We start from the raw sequence: 19121 nt of genomic DNA on the forward strand, positions 1-19121 counted from the left end.
CGACACCATTTTTACTTCAAGGTGTTCACATTCTGGTTGGGAGAGTAGACAGAGAAACCTCTGACAGAGGTCTCCAGATATTTTCAAAACCAATTATGTCATATATCATTTTTAAATCACCTTCACTTTGAATGATGTTGTATCCAAGCTCTGAGATGACCTCCAATGTCCTCACCTCCTGATCTTTATCCTCTTATAAAGCCCCTTCCCATATTAAATCAGTGTAGGCTTGTGTGACCAGAATATAGCAGAAATGGCTTCTGAGGACTTAAAAGGTGTCATAGCTTCTACCTCAGTCTCTTGGATTGCTCATCAGCCAGCCACACACTGTGAGGACACTAACACGGCCCATGAAGAGCTTCCTTGAAGAGGAATTGAGATCCCTGGCCATAGCTAGCATCAACTTATCACTCGTATTAGATGGCCACTTTGGAAACCAATGCTCTAGCCCTAGTCAGATCTTTAGATGAGTGCAGTCCTGGCCAGCATGTGACTATGACCTCCTAATAGATCTCAAGCCAGAACCAGCCAGCCAAGCCAATCCCAAATTCTCACCCACAGACACCATGAGAGAGAACAAATTATTATTGTAATTTTAAGTAAGTAAGTTTAGGGACAATTTGTTACACAGCATTAGATGACTAATACAGATAGGCTATGCTTTGTCTTCTGCATTTCCTGTGTGGAATCTTTCTGTATATGTTCTCCCATTACAGCTTCCTCATATTTTAAGGCACAACATAAATATCACCTATTCTAACAATGCTTTTCTTTGTTATAACAATCTCATATTTGTACCAGTTAACTTGTCACATTGCACATATTATAATTACTTGTCTATTTGTCACACCTATTTCTAGATCATGAGTAATTTAAGGGCAGCTTATAACATCATAGCACTAACCTTAGGTATTACACATCATATGTATACAACAAATATTTGCTAAATGAATGCTGTGCATTATCAGTTATAGATTAGTACATACACAAAATGTGCTATGTTAGCTTTTACATGTTTATCTGTTATTTCAAGGGCTCTTCTGTCTTTATTTTTCCCATGTCAAAATTAGAATGGGGCATGAACCTCATCTATTATATCCTTTATGCCTGCCTACAGCATCTAATATAGTGCTGGATACTCAATGTGGGCTCAATAAAGGTTGACCGACTAAGCATTTAATACCTTAAAACAGAAATTCAATAAATGTAGTCCCAGTGACCTGAAAGAGTAATGTTTCTCCTTGTGTGTCTAATGGATTACCAAAGAGTGTCTTAGAGCCAGGATTTTAGAAAAAATTGTCAATGCCAAACTCAAGGACACAGCTTCACTGGATAGGGCCTGCCTCAGAGAAAGAGAATTCCTGAAGGATGATAATGAGCTGAAGAAATTCATTTGTACCTAGTCCATAGGAATCTAGACTCCTTACATGAAAAGGACTCCCTCTGACCCCTCTACCTGTCCCCAAATTGAAGATTTCCTTTTAGGGGAGTGACTATCCCATCTTAAGTCAGAGAACAGTCAGAGCCTAAAAGTCAATATTAGTGACGAGGCTACCTGAGAAAAAACTGCCACAGTGAACGGTACATTCCGCTGCTAATTCCTGTCAGAGCACCACCTACAATGTCTGGCTGCTCTCTGCTCAGTAGCCAGTGTGGACTCTGCCTGCGTAGAAAGTCGTGCATCCTGCTTGTGATGCTGGCCTCTGTACACGGTCCTGGAGAGTCACCTGTACCCTCAAGGATACAAAGCTCTTAGCTCCAGCCCTGTGTGTGACTGGCTTCTCTTCATTTTCCTTTATCCATGCTGGGTCTCAATCTCAACCCCTTGGTTTATGTCTCCTGGGTGAATTTCCTTTCATCTACTCAACTACCACTTAGGAACTTGTGATTAATTAATTCCTTCTCAGTTTTCAAACTATGAGATTAATTTGGGGAGTAATTGCTGACATTACCCAAACTTTTAAAACAGGAATCAACTGATTTTTTAAAAGAAAGCAGCCCGGGTTCTGATGATGAAATTCCTCTTAAAAATACTTCTTTATGATATTTGGTATACTTAGTGTTATGGAAATGATGATAATACTTTGTCAAAGGACAGAAATACACAAAAGTGGAAGGAATAGAATGAATATGAAGCTTTATAATATATTAACATTTACCATTCAGATTTTCAATAATTTAATAGAGTACCAAAGCAAGTTTTATTATTCAACATATTTGCCTCTGGATTATCCATCACAGATATAAATGCTTCTAATTCAATCATGTTTATCTTGAAGGTATACTAATAACTTCACTGTTGATTGCTTTTGTGTTTTGTTTTCAGCTGTATGTTTGTTATTATGAGAGCAATAAATATAACTTTATGAAAGAGACAAAATTATACAAAATGAAATTATATCTAAAGGGAATGGAATAAAGTAAAAATTATTAATAGAAACAGAGCTTTAGGAAATAAATTGATTTTAAAATTAACACTATGGTATGGAAGGTTTTAAAAAATTTGTATACCCTACAAAGAATTAAAATGATTCATGGATGTGTTTTGACTCTGAAACTTACTTAAATTTAATAATTTAGCCTGAAAAATCCTTGGTATTTTATTAAAAAGTTCAATAAGGAATAGCAAATAAACCCTGATAATCACAACCTTCAAGTGGTATTAAGCCAGTAGGTTTATGTCTAATATGTGTCATACTACTATCAAAAAAATAAAAGATAGCAAGTATGGGTAAGGATGGGGAGAAAAGAGAGTTTTGTTCACTGTTGGTGGGAATGTAAATGGGGACAGCTATTAAGGAAAACAGTATGATGATTCCTCAAAAAGCTAAAAATAGAACTGCCATATGATCCAACAATCCCTCTGAGTATATACCCAAAGAACTGAAATGAATGCCTTAAAGTGATATCTGCACTCCCATGTTCATTGCAGCGTAGTCAAGATATGGAAACATTAAGCGTCCATTGATGGATGAATGGATAAAGAAACTATGATATATATACATACACACTTCACATATACATACACACATATCCATATATACATGACATGTCATATATTTCGTATATAGATATGACTCATTTCATATCTATATGATGGAATATCATTCAGCCTTAAAAAAAGGAAGAGATCTTGCCATTTGAAGTGAACTGGAAGACATCATACTAATTGAAATAAGCCAGACACTCACTAATATGTAGAATCTACAGGGTGCCTGTGTGACTCAGGTGGTTAAGCCTCTGACTCTTGATTTCCATTCAGGTCATGATCTCATGGTTAGACTGAATGCCCTGTTGGTCTGTGCTGGATGGATCCTGCTTGAGATTCCTGCTCATGCTCTCCTTCTGCCTCTTCCCCACCTGAAAAAAATATTTTAAAAAATTTAGAATCTAAAAACGTTGAATACTTAGAAGCAGAGAGTAAGATAATAGTTACCAGGGGCAGGGAGGTGGGGGAAATGGGGAAATGCTGGTCCAAGGGTACAAAGTTGCAGTTACATAGGATAAGTAAATCTAGAGATCTAATGTACAACATGATGACTATAATTAAAAATATTGTATTAAATAATGGAAATTTTCTAAGTAGATTTCAGGTGCTCTCATCTCACACACACACAAAAGGTAGTTATATGAGGAGATATGTTAATTAGCTTAACTGTAGTAATCATTTCACTATGTTATATACATTAAATTCTCATGTTATATACCTTAAATATATACTTTTATTAAAAATAAATACATACAAAAATATGTGCCATGTACTCTTCCAACTTTCTCATATATAAGTACTCAATAAATACTAGATGAATTGAGTGTGACCATGTAAAATAGATGTTGATGGTTAATCCGGTATGTATCACATTTGGGGCACCTGGGTGGCTCAGTTGGTTAAGCATCCGACTTCAGCTCAGATCACGATCTCACCATTACGGAGTTTGATCCTTACATCAGGCTCTGGGCTGAGAGCTCAGAGCCTGGAGCCTGCTTCGGATTCTGTGTCTCCTTCTCTCTCTGCCCCTACCCCACTCGTGCTCTGTCTCTCTCTCTCTCTCTCTCAAAATAGTAAACATTAAAAAAAAAGATATGTAGCTCATTTAGTATAATCCTAATAGTGTACTAAGTAATTCACATGTATTATCCTTATTTAATCCTCATTTATTTCTTGTGAAGTAGGCTTCATCATGCCCACTTTACAATGAAGAAATGGAAGAAATATCAAATAATTTGGCCAAGGTCACAAGGATAACTAGTGGCAGTCTGGGATTCAAATTTAAATCATCTAAAAAAATCTATATTCTTATCATCTACTACACTGTTATATTACAACTTGGCTAGAGCAAGTGATAGTAACAAAATTGTTTTTGCTTCTGGGTAAAGGGTGAATAAGAATTCATCAAATAGAAAATATGTATCACAGTTACATACTATATATCTGAGTACCTGGAACTGACTATCAAGGATATGACTGACTAGTAATTTAATATTTTGGGGTAGGGGAGAAGGAGGAGAGTAGAAGAGAGTCTTCTAGATACTCACCCGAAGAAGAGAAAATTGAATTCAGTCAAAAATATTATCTATAATCCTTTTAGAAAAAGTCTCATATTTAAAAAGCCTCTGATTTCATTGGAAATTGCCAACCATTTCTATTAGAGAAGTGAAGTTACTTTCATTTTATTTCTACAACTGGACTTTTTGATTTGAATTAGCTTTAACATCAGAGATATTCCATAGTCCATTGTTATTGCATTATTAAAAATAACAATCTCAAATGTTCTGTTTTTGATCACAAATCTCTAGGGAAACATCACCTATTCTTCTTACCTCAAGCTTGTATTAAAGATTTTATTCTTTCCCCGGGGTCAACCTGGAATCATTCCGTCACCTTCTCTTGCTTTGTCCTTTCTTGATAGATGATTCACCCCAAAAGAGATTCAATCAAAACAAGTCACAGGGCAGCAGGACAGATGAGAAGTGTTCACTGAGCAAGGACTGACCTCCATTGTAATTTCTCATAAACTGATGACTCACTTCTGTTGCAAATACTGGCTTTACTGAGTGTTTCTGCTCTGCTGTCTCTATAGCTTTGCCAAAGATGGCCACAATGGACTGGCTGGGAAGCAATACTTTTGATTGTTTACAAATTGGCCATATCAATAGTTAATAGAGTCATCAATATCTAGGAGCAAAATTGATTTCAGTGAATACAGAACTGGAGAAAGGACTTAGCAGATTTTCCTTTGGCCTTTTAAAAAATTGCATTTAACTATATATCCCTTCATGGTACCATTTTTTAAATGGTTAACATGTTTGGCTGACAAAGGAAAAATAGAGATCTATAAAGGATTATTAATGATGAAGAATTTAAGAAACAGTAGGAAAAAGTGAGTTGCTGCAGAATGAGATACAGCTGAGCAAGGCAGAAACAAGAGAAAAATGGTCTAACACCATGGAGGAAGATTGTTTCAATTCCAAACTGAAAGAAAAAAATTCATTGCCCCAGGGAACTGACCAGAAACACACCTTTTATGTTCATTTCAGCAGTATTTGTAATGGTTATGACTTAAAAACAATATAAACAATCAGTCATTATGGTTCACTCATGTGAGATAACATCATGCAGACATAAAAATAGGCTGTAGAGGAATATTTGATGACATGAGAAAAATTCATTCAATATTACAAATAAATTAAAAAGCAGATTACAAAATGGTAGATGCAACATGATGAAAATCAGGTAAAACACTGAGATACTCACATGCACATACCTAATATAAAGATGGAAAAAAACCCACCAAAATGTTATTGGTAATTAGCTTCGGGTTATGAGCTTATGGATGACCTTTAATATTCTTCTCTATACTTTTGAATATTTCTCAAATTTTCTATAATCAGCATGTAATATCTTTATAATTACAAAATAAAAACAGTCTGCTGCATTTTTAAAAAGGACGAAGAAAACAAAGAGAGCTTCTATTTTTGACCAAAAGGCTGACTAGGGAACCTCAAGAGCCCTTTCACTAAAAAGAAATTCTGGGCTAAAATATAAATAAAACAAACATATAAAACTCTCTCTTTTAAAAAATATTGCCAAGCTGGTAGAGATAGAGCCTTGAACAAAATCAAAGAGGAAATCCAAGGAGGTAAGGAATAACTCAACTGTCTTTCACTCGGAGGGATATGGCAAACTCGTGAATCAAGCTTTCATTTTCTGAGCCATGTGGAGTGTGAGCAGAGGAGTGTGGAGTTGTCTACCACCGGTCTGGAGCACTGACCTTGCATATTTCATCCCAACTTCGTGTTCAATGTCTCAAACTAATAGTTTGAAATTGGCCATGTGAGTATTTACAACACAGAAACTGGCAAGTGGTACATATCAGGACATTTTTTTCCCCAAGAGAGCCAGTCTTTAAGCATTTACCAACACACTTCTGAACACAAAAGTTTAGGAAGCAAATCCTAGCATCTATGAAAGATAGAGGGTCTAATTGTAGACCATATGAAACTGGGACCCTAAAGAACTCCATAGTTAGTAGAAGAGAGAAGTAAAAAAAGCCATAGAAAGAATCATCAAAGAAACAAACTTGATGTTAGCTGGGGAGGGGGGGCAAAATATCTTTCCTGAAAATTTCAATGTCATGAAAGTTTTAGGACCTGAAACTCACACTACTTATGTGGCCCACAATATTTTAAGCCAAAATTCAAACATGGTCCCAGTTGGTAGAATCCCCAGGCTTCTAGCTGATTCAAATGCAAATCCTTTCTGTGGAAACATGCTTATAACTCAGCCTCAAAAATTAGCACAAGTGAAAAATATTAGCTCACATTAAAAAATGAAAATAACACCCAAGAAAATAAGATGGTAAGAAACAAGACAGTAAAATCAGACCTCCAAAAGTTTAATATATTTAAGCTGCACACAAATTAGAAACAAGTTTAATATAAACAAATAAAAGAGAGAACTGCAAATATGAGACCAGAGAGTTATTAAAATAGAAAAAAATAGACTCGAAGGAAACAAATAACACTTCCAGAAATAAAAAAAAAATCAAGTAATGGAAATTAAAAACAGTGGACAATTTAAACAGAATGTTAGACACAGCCGAAGGCATCATTCATTAGGAGAATCAGAAGGCAGATCTAAAGAAAGTATCCAGGATGCAGCAAAAAGTGTCAAAGAAGCGGCAAATATGTAGAAGGGGTTAGGAGATGTGACAGAATGATTAGGGGGACACCTGTGGGGTAAATCCATAAACAAAAGCGTGGGGGGGGGGTGATTAGTATTACACTTAGGACAATAGTTATCTGTGGGATCAAGTGAAGCATTGGATCGTTTGCATATAGGGCTTTAAACACTGGTAATATATTCTATGTTGTAAGATTGGCCATGGGGACAGTGGTGTGGGTACTGGGGAGGCAGTGGCCTGGCCTGCCAGTGTGTGGGCAGCAGTAGCAGAGGCAAACAACAATCAAATAAACAAACAAAAAACCCCCCCAAACAACGAAAAAGATGGGCAGTGGGTATACAGGTGTTCCTCTTTATTTTTATTATTAAAATGTATAATAAATACTCTTTTTTATGTTGTCAGTATTTAACATTTACCAAGTAGCCTGAGAGGAAATACTCCATAGTGTTAATTGTATCTGCATTTGAATCATGAGACTATGGGTATTTTTATTTTTCCATATTTTCTGGGACTTGCAAATTTTTCTATGAAACTGTATTAAATTTACAATAAAGATATATGATAAACACACTTTTTAAAAAAGAAACATGTGGTTTCCCAACATGATAAATGTCTTTGCATAAAATAGCAAACTCAGGTGATCCAATTACCTAGGACTTTGTCTTTTATTTACAGATAAATAAAATTTTAAATGCTGCATACAGAAGAGGGGAAAGCTCCTTTGGGTTGTTTTTTCTCTGGTGAGTAAAAACATAATATCAAGTTTTCCAGTGAATCAGGAACTCTTTGGAGTAAATTTCTCTTTGGAACTTATGCAGATCCTTAAACTGAATTACTTCAGTTTCTTAATTATATTTAGTGACAAATTAATTAGAGATCTGAGATCGGTAAAATTATAATAAGACTACTGAGATTTAAACTTGTTTCAAACAGAGTCGATGGCAAAGATAACACTGATTTAATTTTTGACATAATGTGTTTACAGAAAGAAAGAGTTAGAATGAGGTGCATTAGTAAGAGACACACTGACTCTGGTAGGTTTTTAGACAAAGAATTTGCTTAAGCTTCAAAGCATTTTTAATAACTAGCTGAATAATCAAATCCTAAAGAGAAAAGAAAAAAAAGACTGTTTTGAAGTGCTGAATTCAACTTACTATAAAATTACAGTTTGGAAAATCATATAAGGGAAATAATGAGATAAAAAATTTCTTAAAATGTCATTGGAAGTTGCTTCAGTTTTTCTAACGTAAAAAAAATAAGCTATATTGTTATATGCTCAAGGGTGAATACTGTTCCCCGTTAGAAAAGTATAGCTTAGCTTGCAATTTTTATTTTAAGTGACCTAAATTAAGTTGTCTTAAACATTCTTTTGGTTTCCAGCCACATTTATTGAGGTATAATCATAGACAGTGAAATGTACATATATTATACATAGAGTTCAATCGAATTTAACAAGTACATATATCTGTGTGTAACCCCAGCACCTATAAAGACCACTGCCATCACCTCAGAACTTGCCCTGGTACCCTGTCAACTCATAATCCCATGCAACCAGTGTCCTGATTTTTATTATCAGTGATTGCATTTGAGTTTTCAAGAACCATGGAGTAATTTACTCTTCTGTGTCTGGCTTCTTTCCTGCAGCATGTTTTAGAAATTGTTTCATGTTTTTCTTACTGTATCCCCTGATTTGTTTATTCATTTTCCTGTTGATGGCCACCTGGGCTGATTCCAATCTTGAGCAATTACAAATAAAACTGCTATGAATGTTTTTGTACAAGGCATTAGTGAACACTATGTTTTAATTTGTTTTAAATACTTAGGTGTGGAATTGCTGAATTATAGAGTAAATAAATATGTTTTTTAAAACAAACTGCCAAAGTGTTCTCCAAAGTGGTTGTACCATTTTACACTCCCACCGTGAACGTATGAGAGATTTGATTGATTCACTCCGTGACAACATTGTTATTGCTAGTTGTTTTCATTTCAGTCATTTTAGTGGGTGTATAGTGTGGTGTAATTATCTCTTCTTGAATATTATTGTCTGGTCTTGATATCAGGGAAATCTGGCCTCATAAAACAGACTGGGCACTATTTCCTCTTCGTGTATTTTCTGAAACTGTGGGAAGTTTTATATTCGTGTTTCACATGAAGGGTTTTAGATCTTTGGCAGATATAAACCTATCAAAGCTGTCTGTATATCCTCCTGTTAGTTTTTGTAATTTCTAATTGCTGTCTACCTTGAATTTGTTCTGTTTCATCCAAATTGTTTAACTTACTGGCATAAAATTGTTTATAATATCCTTTTTTGCCCTATAACATCTGCAGAATTTATAATGATGTCCCCTGCCTTCTAAAATTCCTAATATTGGCTATTTGTGTTTTATCTTTTATTTATTTATTTATTTATTTATTTATTGAGAGAGAGAGAGAGAGAGAGAGAGAGAGAACGTACACACAAGAGCACGAGCAGGGAGGGGTAGAGGGAGAGAGAATCTTAAGCAGGCTCCACGCCCAGCAATGAGGAGCCTGGCAGTGAGATCATGACCTAAGCCAAAATCAAGGGTCGGAGGCTTAAGCCACTGAGCCACCCAGGCTCCCTTTATCTCTTTTATTGATCAGTCCTGTTTTATACTTATCAATTTTATTAATCTTTTTTAAAAACCAATTTTTGTTATATTGTTCATTTTTCTGTTTTTGTCAATTTTCTATTTCACTGATTTCAACTCCTATCTTATTAGACCGTTTCTTTTACTTATGTTGAGTTTAACTTACTCTAATTTTTCCAGCATCTTAAATTGGAAGCATAGGGTCATTTCATTTGCATCTTTCTAATATATTGAAGCTTATAAAAATAAAAACAAAAATATAGATAACAAATAAATAATAAAAGCTCATAATATAACCTTCAACAATGAGTATATACATTCTAATATAGAAATTTATATTTGAAGTATAAGCCTACTTCTAAGCACAGCTTTTAGCTGCATGCCAAAAATTTTGAAATGTTGGTTTTCAATTGTTATTCCATTCTAAATATTTTTAATTTCTCTTGTGATTTCTTCTTTGGTCCATGAGTTACTTATAACTATGTGTTTAGGGGCACCTGGGTGGCTTAGTCAGTTAAGCGTCCAACTTCTGCTCAGGTCATGATCTCACGGCTTCTGGGTTAGAGCCCTGCATTGAACTCTATGCTGACAGCTCATAGCCTGGAGCCTGCTTCAAATTCTGTGCCTCTTTCTCTCTATGCCACACCTCCCCCCGCCCCCCACCCCCATGCTCTATCTCTCTCTCCCTCTCAAAAATAAACAAACTTTAAAAAAAATAAAATAAAGACATATGTTGTTTATTTTCCAAATATTTGGAGATTTTTAAAGATATCTTCATGTTATTCATTTCTAACTTAGTACTGTTGTGGTCAGAAAACATATTCCAAAGATTCCAACCTTATTGAGACTTGTTTTATGGTCCAATGTAAGCACTATCTTGATAAATTTGCTATGTGCAATTGAGAAGAACTTGTATGCTCTTATTTTGGGCTATAGTGTTCTACAAATGACAATTAGATCAAGTTAGTTGATAGAATTTCTCCAGTCTTCTATATCCTTACTAGTTTTTTTTTTTGTTTTTTTTTTTTGTCTGCTCGCTCTATCACTTACTGAGGTGCTAAAATCTCTCACTAGCTTTGTCTCACTAGCTTTGTCTCACTAGCTTTGTCTATTTCATACTAATTACTTCAAGCATTTAGGAGCTTTGTTATTAGGTGTATACATATTGTCTTCTGTTGTATTATTATGAGATGTCTCTCTCTTATCTAGGAATACTCTTTGAAGCATTTGATATATCTGTGTTTAATTCTATCATGTTTGTGTTTTTTTTTTATTCTTTTTTCTATTTGTCCTGTTTGTTCTTTTTATCTGTTTCTCCCTTATCACCTTTTGGGTGAATCAAATATTTCTTTTTTAATATTATATTTTAGCTTCTCTGTGGACTTTTTAGCTGAGTCTTTGTGGTTTCTTACTGGTTGCTCTGGGGGTTACAGTATGCATCGTTAACTTTCATAGTATGTATCCCCCAAATATCTATTATTTTATCAATAATGTAAGCACTTTACAACAGTGGACTTGCCTCTCTTCCCTCGCATTGTGCTATTCTTATATGCCTAACTTTACACATGCTGTAAATCACACAATATATTGTTTTTTTAATTTAAGGAATCAGTAGTTTCTAAAATAAAATTTGAATATATATATTCAAATATATAATTTTATATCTGGTAACTTTTCTATCTGGCATATTTTTCCTTCAGTCTTAAGAAATTGTCTTAGCATGCCTTTTATTGCAGATCTGATGAAGAAGAATCTTTTCCTCACTTGTCTTCATGTACGATGTCTTCACTACACCTTCATTTTGAAGACAGTTTTTGCTAGATATAGCATATTAGATGGCAGTTTTTTCTTTCAGCCCCTGAAATTGTTCTATACTCTTGCAGCCTCCATTTTTCTTTAATGAGGAGTTAGTTGACTTTCTTATTGCTGCTCACCTGTATGCCATGTTTTTTATTCTCTAGATGCTTTCAAGTCTTTTAGCAGTTTGCTTATGATGTGCCTTCCTGTAGTTTACTTTGCATTTATCCTCCTTAGGGTTTGCTGAATTTCTCAGATATGCGGATTAATGATTTTCATCAGTTTAGGATTTTTTGGCCCCATTTTCTCTCTGCCCTTTTTGTACAACTCCAATTACATGTATTATTGACCATTTTATACTGTCCCACTTATCTCAGATATGTGTTCCACTTTACTTTTTTCTTTCTCAGTTTTCTCTTTGTGTTTAAGTTTAGATAATTTCTATTGACTTACCCTTAAGTTCATTAGTTTGTTCCTATGGTATGTCCTCTGGGCATATAAACCCATTAATAACTTTTCATCTTGGTCATCATAATTCTCATTTCTAGGACTACTGTGTGGCTCTTATTTATAGTTTGCATATAATATATGCCCCATTTTTTCTGATATTCCCCATTTTTTCACATGTATTGTTCATTTTTTCCCATGAGTTCTTTTAACACTTCCTAATGTGGCCACATAGTTGTGTTAATCATTCACCAGAGTCTCCCTCATCCTGCATCTCTGATTGGCAATATACTTCAGAAGGGCAGAGGTCAAGAGATAGGGGTATGGCCTATAATGGTACAGCCAACAGAATTAATTGGTTACATAGCATTCTCCTAAAACTTAAATTATTCTCCTAAACTCACAATCCCAAGTCTCTTAGCGTTAAGAACATTATAAAAATTACTGGCAGCCCTACTACATTGCAAAGGTGCATGCCAATGCGAATTTATGTTGCATTTGAGGCAGAAGCTGAAATCATTGGATCGGTAGGGATCAAAATATTACCTTTAGATGTGTCCAAAGAGGAGAGAAATCTTTCTTCCAAAGTAGATTCCACAACCTTCCACAGTAAACTTGTTCAATTTCTCTGACAGGAATATATTTCTTCAAAAAAAAAAAATCATGAAGTGCTGAAGAACAGTTTTGACTATTGTTTTCCAAATAGACAGTTAACTAATCAGCATGGTTTGTGGGAGTAAAACTGTAACTAACATATCTGAAGGTTATTCCTGAAGATTTCAAAGAAGCCGGTTTAGGAAAACAAAACAAAACAAACTCAACAGTGATAAAAATAATGTAACAAACATTGAAAATATTTTAATAATTATGTTTATGTTGTGAAACTATTCAGGGGGAAAGGAAGAATGAGAAGAAATCTCCAACATTATTAAGAACATCTGTTAAGTGCATATTAGTTTTATGTGGTAGGTATTATATTAATTGCTGTACAAAAAGTTCAGGGGTCATTACTGTACATATCAGTTAGCTTTTGTTGTGTAGCAAACTACTCTAAATCCAATGACTTAAGGAGGAAACATTTATTAATTCTTAAAGCTCTGAGGGTTGCCTCCTGGTCTGTGCCAGCCAGGTCAGGGCCCACTCCCATTTGGTGTTTGGCAGCCAGTTTGGTCTGGAGGGGTGCGGGTGCTTTTTTTTTATATGTGGCAATTGGCTCGGTGTCAGCTAATGGCATGGCCACAGCCACTCATGATCCAGCAAGCTTAGCATGGGCTCATGCACTTGGTAAAGGAAAGATTTCTAGCATCAGAGAGGACAAGCCCCAATGCATAAGACTATTCAAGCTTCCCTGTGCATCATGTGTGCTAATGATCTGTTGGCCAAAGCAAGTCATATACCCACATGCAAACCTCTCACAGAGGTGTAAAAATAGATTCCTATTGTGAGCAGGCCAAAATTTGAACTAGGATTCAGATTAAAAACTCAGCTTCAGTGTTGGGTATCTCATTTGGTTTCAACAGTGCAGTAATAAGAATATACCTCTTAATGATAAGTGGCACCAGGAAAGGGATTAGAGAAATGGCCATGGTGCAGTCTCCCACATCACACACCTTTGGTTACCGTTTACATGAGGCAATAATTCCAACTGCATTTGAATTGGAAAGAAGGTCAAAAGCATAGTTTACTATAGGAGATTTTACACATCTGTATCTTTTCTCTTTTAACTTGCTTTTGCTACTGAAAAGAAAGTATGCAAATCCTAAGCATTTATCAGTCAATGCACTGGCACAAAATAAAGACATTGTGTAACTAACACCTATGTTTGGGATTAGAACAATACCAGCATCCCCATAGTCCCATTTATCCTTTCTCTCAACATACTCCACTCTCCTCCCCCAGAGTAACCACTATCCTCACTAGATTGTTTTGCCTGCTTTCCTACTTCATACTGTCCAGAACATACAACATGTGCTCCTTTGAATTTGACTTATTTTTTTCAACATATGTGCCTTTTTTTTTTTTTTAAAGTAGGCTCTATGCTCAGCACAGAGCTTAACATGGGGCTTGAACTCATGACCCTGAGATCAAGACCTGAGCTGAGATCAAGAGTAGGTATTTAACCACCTGAGGCTCCCAGACATCCCAAAGTATATGCTCTCTTGTTTTATCTATGATATTGGACATACCTATGGTTTTATTTTCATTCCTGTACAGTATCCCATTGCATGAATAAACTACTAATTTATTATTCATTCTACAGTTGTTGGGCATTTGAGTTGTTTCCAATTTTTTGCATTAAGAATAATGCTATTCTGAACATTCTTTTACACATCTTTTGGTGCACATATGTACATATTTCTGTTGGGAAGGAAAAAAGATTTAAAAAGTTCACTGTTCTTACTGTTTGTGTAAGTAGGTACCCAACATGCAGTGTTTTTTTCTCCAGCTTAACTGAAGTATAATTGACAAATAAAATTGTAAGATATTTAAAGTACACAAAATGATGATTTGATGTATATATACATTGTGAGTTTTCTCCCATCTATCACCTCACTTCTCACTTTTTTGTGTGAGAACATTTATGTTCTGCTTTTTACAAATTTCAATGATAGAATACAGTGTTATCAACTATAGTCACCATGTTATATATTAGATCTTCCCCTTATTCATCTTATAATGGAAAGGTTGTACCCTTTTACCAACCTCCCCTCATTTAACGGGTAGTGTTCTACTATGCACTATTGAACGCCTAGTAGTGGAATTGCCGGCTGATAGGAAGCATGTATGTTCAAGTTTAGCGGATGCTGTCAAACAATTTTCTAAAGTAATTTTTACTCATTTACACTCCCTTTGCCTCTGTGCATTTTCCCTTTAATTTGATGTTATGCATAAATTTTACCTTCATTTTGTTGTCCTAGGTTTTAAGCTAATATGTTCCTGTCTCCTACTTTCTCTTGCTCTACTCTAAAATAGTTATGTTTGGACTCCAATTGGGCTAACAGTAGTTGATTCTTTATTTAAAACTTCACAAAATCGCAGGAATCCTAAAGTTTATCAAATTATTCTGCCTAGCAAATAAACCAAAATATTCTGTTTCCCTGTTTGTTAATCATTGAGCATCTGCAAGAGATTTTTAGATTTGAACCTGGGGCTACAAAGGAATGTATAATTGAACTTCTGACCTCTGAGAAGTATGTACAGTAGAGGACTTTTTTATCGGCAACTCCCGGCTCCTCCCCGGCGCCTCTCACCTCTCTTACCACTTCTCCAATACTTGCCGCTAGCCAAGGTGAGCAATGCGGGATCTTTCACGAGCCACAAATACAATTTATCCTCTTCTCTTTTCTCTCTTCGGAAAACTACCCATAAGAATTTCCTTTTCTCCCTTTTTAGACAAAAAATACTGTTAAGGACACAAACAAAATTATTCTCAAAACTTGAGGAATGGTGGCAATATTTACTTTCGCATTTTGTATTTGAAGGAAGAGTCTGCAGGTATTTGTATATAATGGGATTTTCAGACTGCCTTTATATTGTGTAAGAGGATTGCAAGTGTTTGCAGTGTCCTTACTGTTCAGTATTTCATACTGTAAATGATCAGGAGAATACATTAGTTGTTAAGGTAAAGTATCTTTGTGGCTTAAAGGAGGTATTATAGCTCTCAAAATAGCTGCAGTTAGTCCTTTTCATTGGTAATATGAAACCAATTTTTGTTTGTGAATTGAATTGTTACATCTGTACAATACATTTCAGAGCCCACAAAGAGTGCTATGGGAAAAGTGAGGTTTTGTTATCGACAAAAATAGATCATCAGTAATAAAATTAACCTCATTTAAAATTAACCTTATTTAAAATCACTAGTAATAAAATTAACCTAATTTAAATCGCTCACTTAGATGTTTCTATAAAGTACTAAGAGCCACCCAAAGGCACTTTGTTGTATTTTTTCCACAGGACATCTTTATTGGGTATATATTTATTTCCTTCTATCTTTCTTCGAGTAAAAGTAGGTAAGCACAAATATGGTGAGGTGGGAATAGCTGCCTTTACCGTCCAAATGATTCCATCCTGTTCATCAACAGGAATCACCCTGAATTAATACAGATGTTTCTAGTGCAAGTGGTATAAATCCAGATCAAGTAGCTTAAATAGAAAAAGGACTCATTGGCTCATAAAACTGAGAGTTTAGCTTCAGCCACATTTCAATTAATTAGGGACTCAAACAGAATTGTCTCCGCCTCCATCTGGGGGCTGCTTGCTTTTGAGATGCACTGCTCCTTTCTACTGCAGATTGGCTGTTTCCCCAGGACCATGGATGCTCCAGCTTCAATAAACAGCCTTCTTGCTCTGTGTGCCTTTAGACATGGCCCTGTGTTTCACGCCCCAAACTACAGAACTACCGGGGAAGGATTCTGGGTAGATCAGCTCAGGTCACATGCTCATTCCTGAAACCATTACATTGCTCAGGGGATTGGGTCCTCTGTATGGCCAGGCAAAGGAGTGCTTTTATTGGCAGGTTCTCAGAATTATCTGATCAGAGAGAAGGAATAATTCTCAGACAAAAATTGCAAATGCTGAGTACAGCCTTCAAAGGGACTTCACATGTATTCGTCATAAAAACTGTTGGGGAAGGGACAATCTCTGGTTAAACAAAACAAGGTGTTATATAAAGTATGGGACTCATAAGGACTCTTAATTCATACCAGATACTTGTTTCAGGATCTTTTCCCGGAGGGACTCTAACTCGTAGGAGATTAAATCCCATTTTCCCAATCTTTTAGGTCTTATGATGCATGAAATTACTAATTAAATGACTAGTTAATTCACTTTAGCAACCATTTGATGGTCACTGAAGTGTTTGATCAAAAATTGAGGTGTTTGGTTATTGGATAATCTAATTCTCTATTATAGGATTAAAAATAATACAATGGTCACAGCTGGTTATTTTCCATTCCTAAAATGTATTGGTTATAAAAAACAGTTACAGTGAGAAACCAGAACCTATAGGAGACAATCTTATTAACAGGCTAAGAATCATGCATCCATTTGCAAAAAAAACCTCCCTCTTAAAATGTCAACAAGAATGTCTTCCCTAAAATGATATGGTATTTTGCTCAAACAAAACAATTGGAACATTGCTGTCCATTACTCTATTAAATGAGTATTAAATACTCATTTAAAACAAATCTTACCCTTACAAAAAGTAGAGGACAGAATAGTAAGACACAGCTTCATATGACTGGGCACAGTGATGTTCCCAGAATAAGCACTATTATTGTGATCCACTGAAGGGTAGTTCCTAAGTGCTAGGTCTATGGCTGTGGTGGTCAGCTAGGGACGACATTACCTTGGCAGTGTCTGGAAACATTTTTGATTGTTATTGACTGGGAGATTGGTGTTACTGGCATCTAGCAGCTAAGGCCAGGGATACTGGTAAACATTGTACAATGTGCAGGACAGCCCCCACAATAATTAAGTGACCCCAAATGTCAATACTACTGAGGTTAAGAAGCTCTGGTCTATACAAGGTGCAGAAAGAAAGGCAATATTTAACACAAAACTCATGGCTGATTAATGTATTATCTACCTAAGGGGGTAAGATAAAAAATAAAAGTGATCTCGCAGTACAATATACAGGTGCTAATCACACGCTCTTTACTGCATGTGCCTTGAATTGCATCAAACAATATAGAAGGAAAAGCCATTGTTGGGTTCTACATCAGAGCAACTTTCACATCAATAGCAAGGTGGATGTGTGTTGAATCTTGGGTAGGTGAATAGAAGAAGGATAAATTTCAGGTGGAGGGTAGGAAGGAGGCAAAAATTCAGAAATGAGAGAAACAGCAGTGTCTTTTCAGGACAGTAAATAAGCAGCCCAGCTATTGCAGGGTTTGTGTGGTAGGGTAGCCTTAAGAAAAAAATCTTTCACCAGTCATGTGAGATAAAGCGATGGGTGGAGTCCTGGCCTTGCCACACTTTAGCTGGGTAGACACCAGTGTGCAAGCTGTAAAACTGGGATATCTTCTTACCTTACAGTTGTTGATGTGAAACTTAGGGATTCTAAACTGCCTGCCCCAAAGTAGTGCTCAAAGGATGGCAGCTTCTAGAACACACATTAAGAAAGACAAGTTGAACTTGAACTTTAAGGAAACCAGACAGAGTAACAGGCTGGGAATTTACATTTATCCTCTAGGCTAGAGGAGTCATTGAACTTCAAAGTACAAAGAAGTGACAGGATGGAAATAATACTTTAGATTATTGAATTCAGAATTCAGACCACATAGGTGGTCACTGTACTATTCTTTTGACCTTTCTGAATAGCTAACATTTTTCAAAGTGTGAGTTTTTACTTTTTAAACTTTATTTTGTTTTCCCCTGCAAGGACTTAGGCTCAATTGAAAACAGGTCCTGTTTGCTCTTTGCTATCTCCTCGGAACAGTACTTGGAGCACAGTAGGATGATGAATAAACTAAGTCAGGCCACAACATACAAAGGGCCAGAACTATGGTGGTGGTGGCATTCTGGGTGGGAAGACAGTGACATATGCCAAAGATTTCCAAAAGCAATACTGATAGAATTTGGTGATCTGGGGAGAGGGGACCAGCTTTGAAAATTCAAAAATGGGAGATCTGTGGAATTGACTGCAGCTAAGTGAGAAAAGATGTGGCTCTGAGGAAAAATGAATTGTATTTTGGATCCATGAAATATGAGGAGTAGGCCAATGAAGTGCAGAACTAAAACTCAGCTAAAGTTTTAGAGCAAGACGGGACTGCTGAGGTTAGCAAAGTAAATGAGTTTTCTCACGAAAGATGACAGAAAACTTCTCCCACTATTATGAGCAGAAAGTAAAAGAGTGATGAGGTTGGTGTAACAAATAGTGTCATTTCAAGATTAAATAATAGCTTTTGAGGGTCTAGAGTTACAAACTAGCTACTCAAAAGCTAATTCACCCAAAGGGATCATAATGTGTGGAGTTTTAATAAAATAACTTTGGGCTGTTTTAAACTTAAAAATAAATCATTTTCAACATTTAAAAATCAGAAGCTGGGGCGCCTGGGTGGCGCAGTCGGTTAACCGTCCGACA

The 19121-nt window shown here is 35.8% G+C and overlaps 1 long non-coding RNA gene across 1 annotated transcript in view; it reads right to left on the bottom strand.

The window, feature by feature from the left end:
• Positions 1 to 13099, bottom strand: part of LOC128314078 (uncharacterized) — a 31465-nt gene extending 18366 nt beyond the window's left edge. Inside the window, exons 1-2 of the long non-coding RNA XR_008295463.1 lie at positions 12584 to 13099; positions 3192 to 3360 (exon numbers count right to left, since the gene is read on the bottom strand). This is a non-coding gene — a long non-coding RNA (uncharacterized LOC128314078). The remainder of the gene's footprint in view (positions 1 to 3191; positions 3361 to 12583) is intronic.
• Between the last annotated feature and the right edge of the window lie 6022 nt (positions 13100 to 19121).

Source organism: Acinonyx jubatus, chromosome C1 (genome assembly GCF_027475565.1).
Source record: "Acinonyx jubatus isolate Ajub_Pintada_27869175 chromosome C1, VMU_Ajub_asm_v1.0, whole genome shotgun sequence".
In the NCBI taxonomy this organism is placed as follows: domain Eukaryota; kingdom Metazoa; phylum Chordata; class Mammalia; order Carnivora; family Felidae; genus Acinonyx; species Acinonyx jubatus.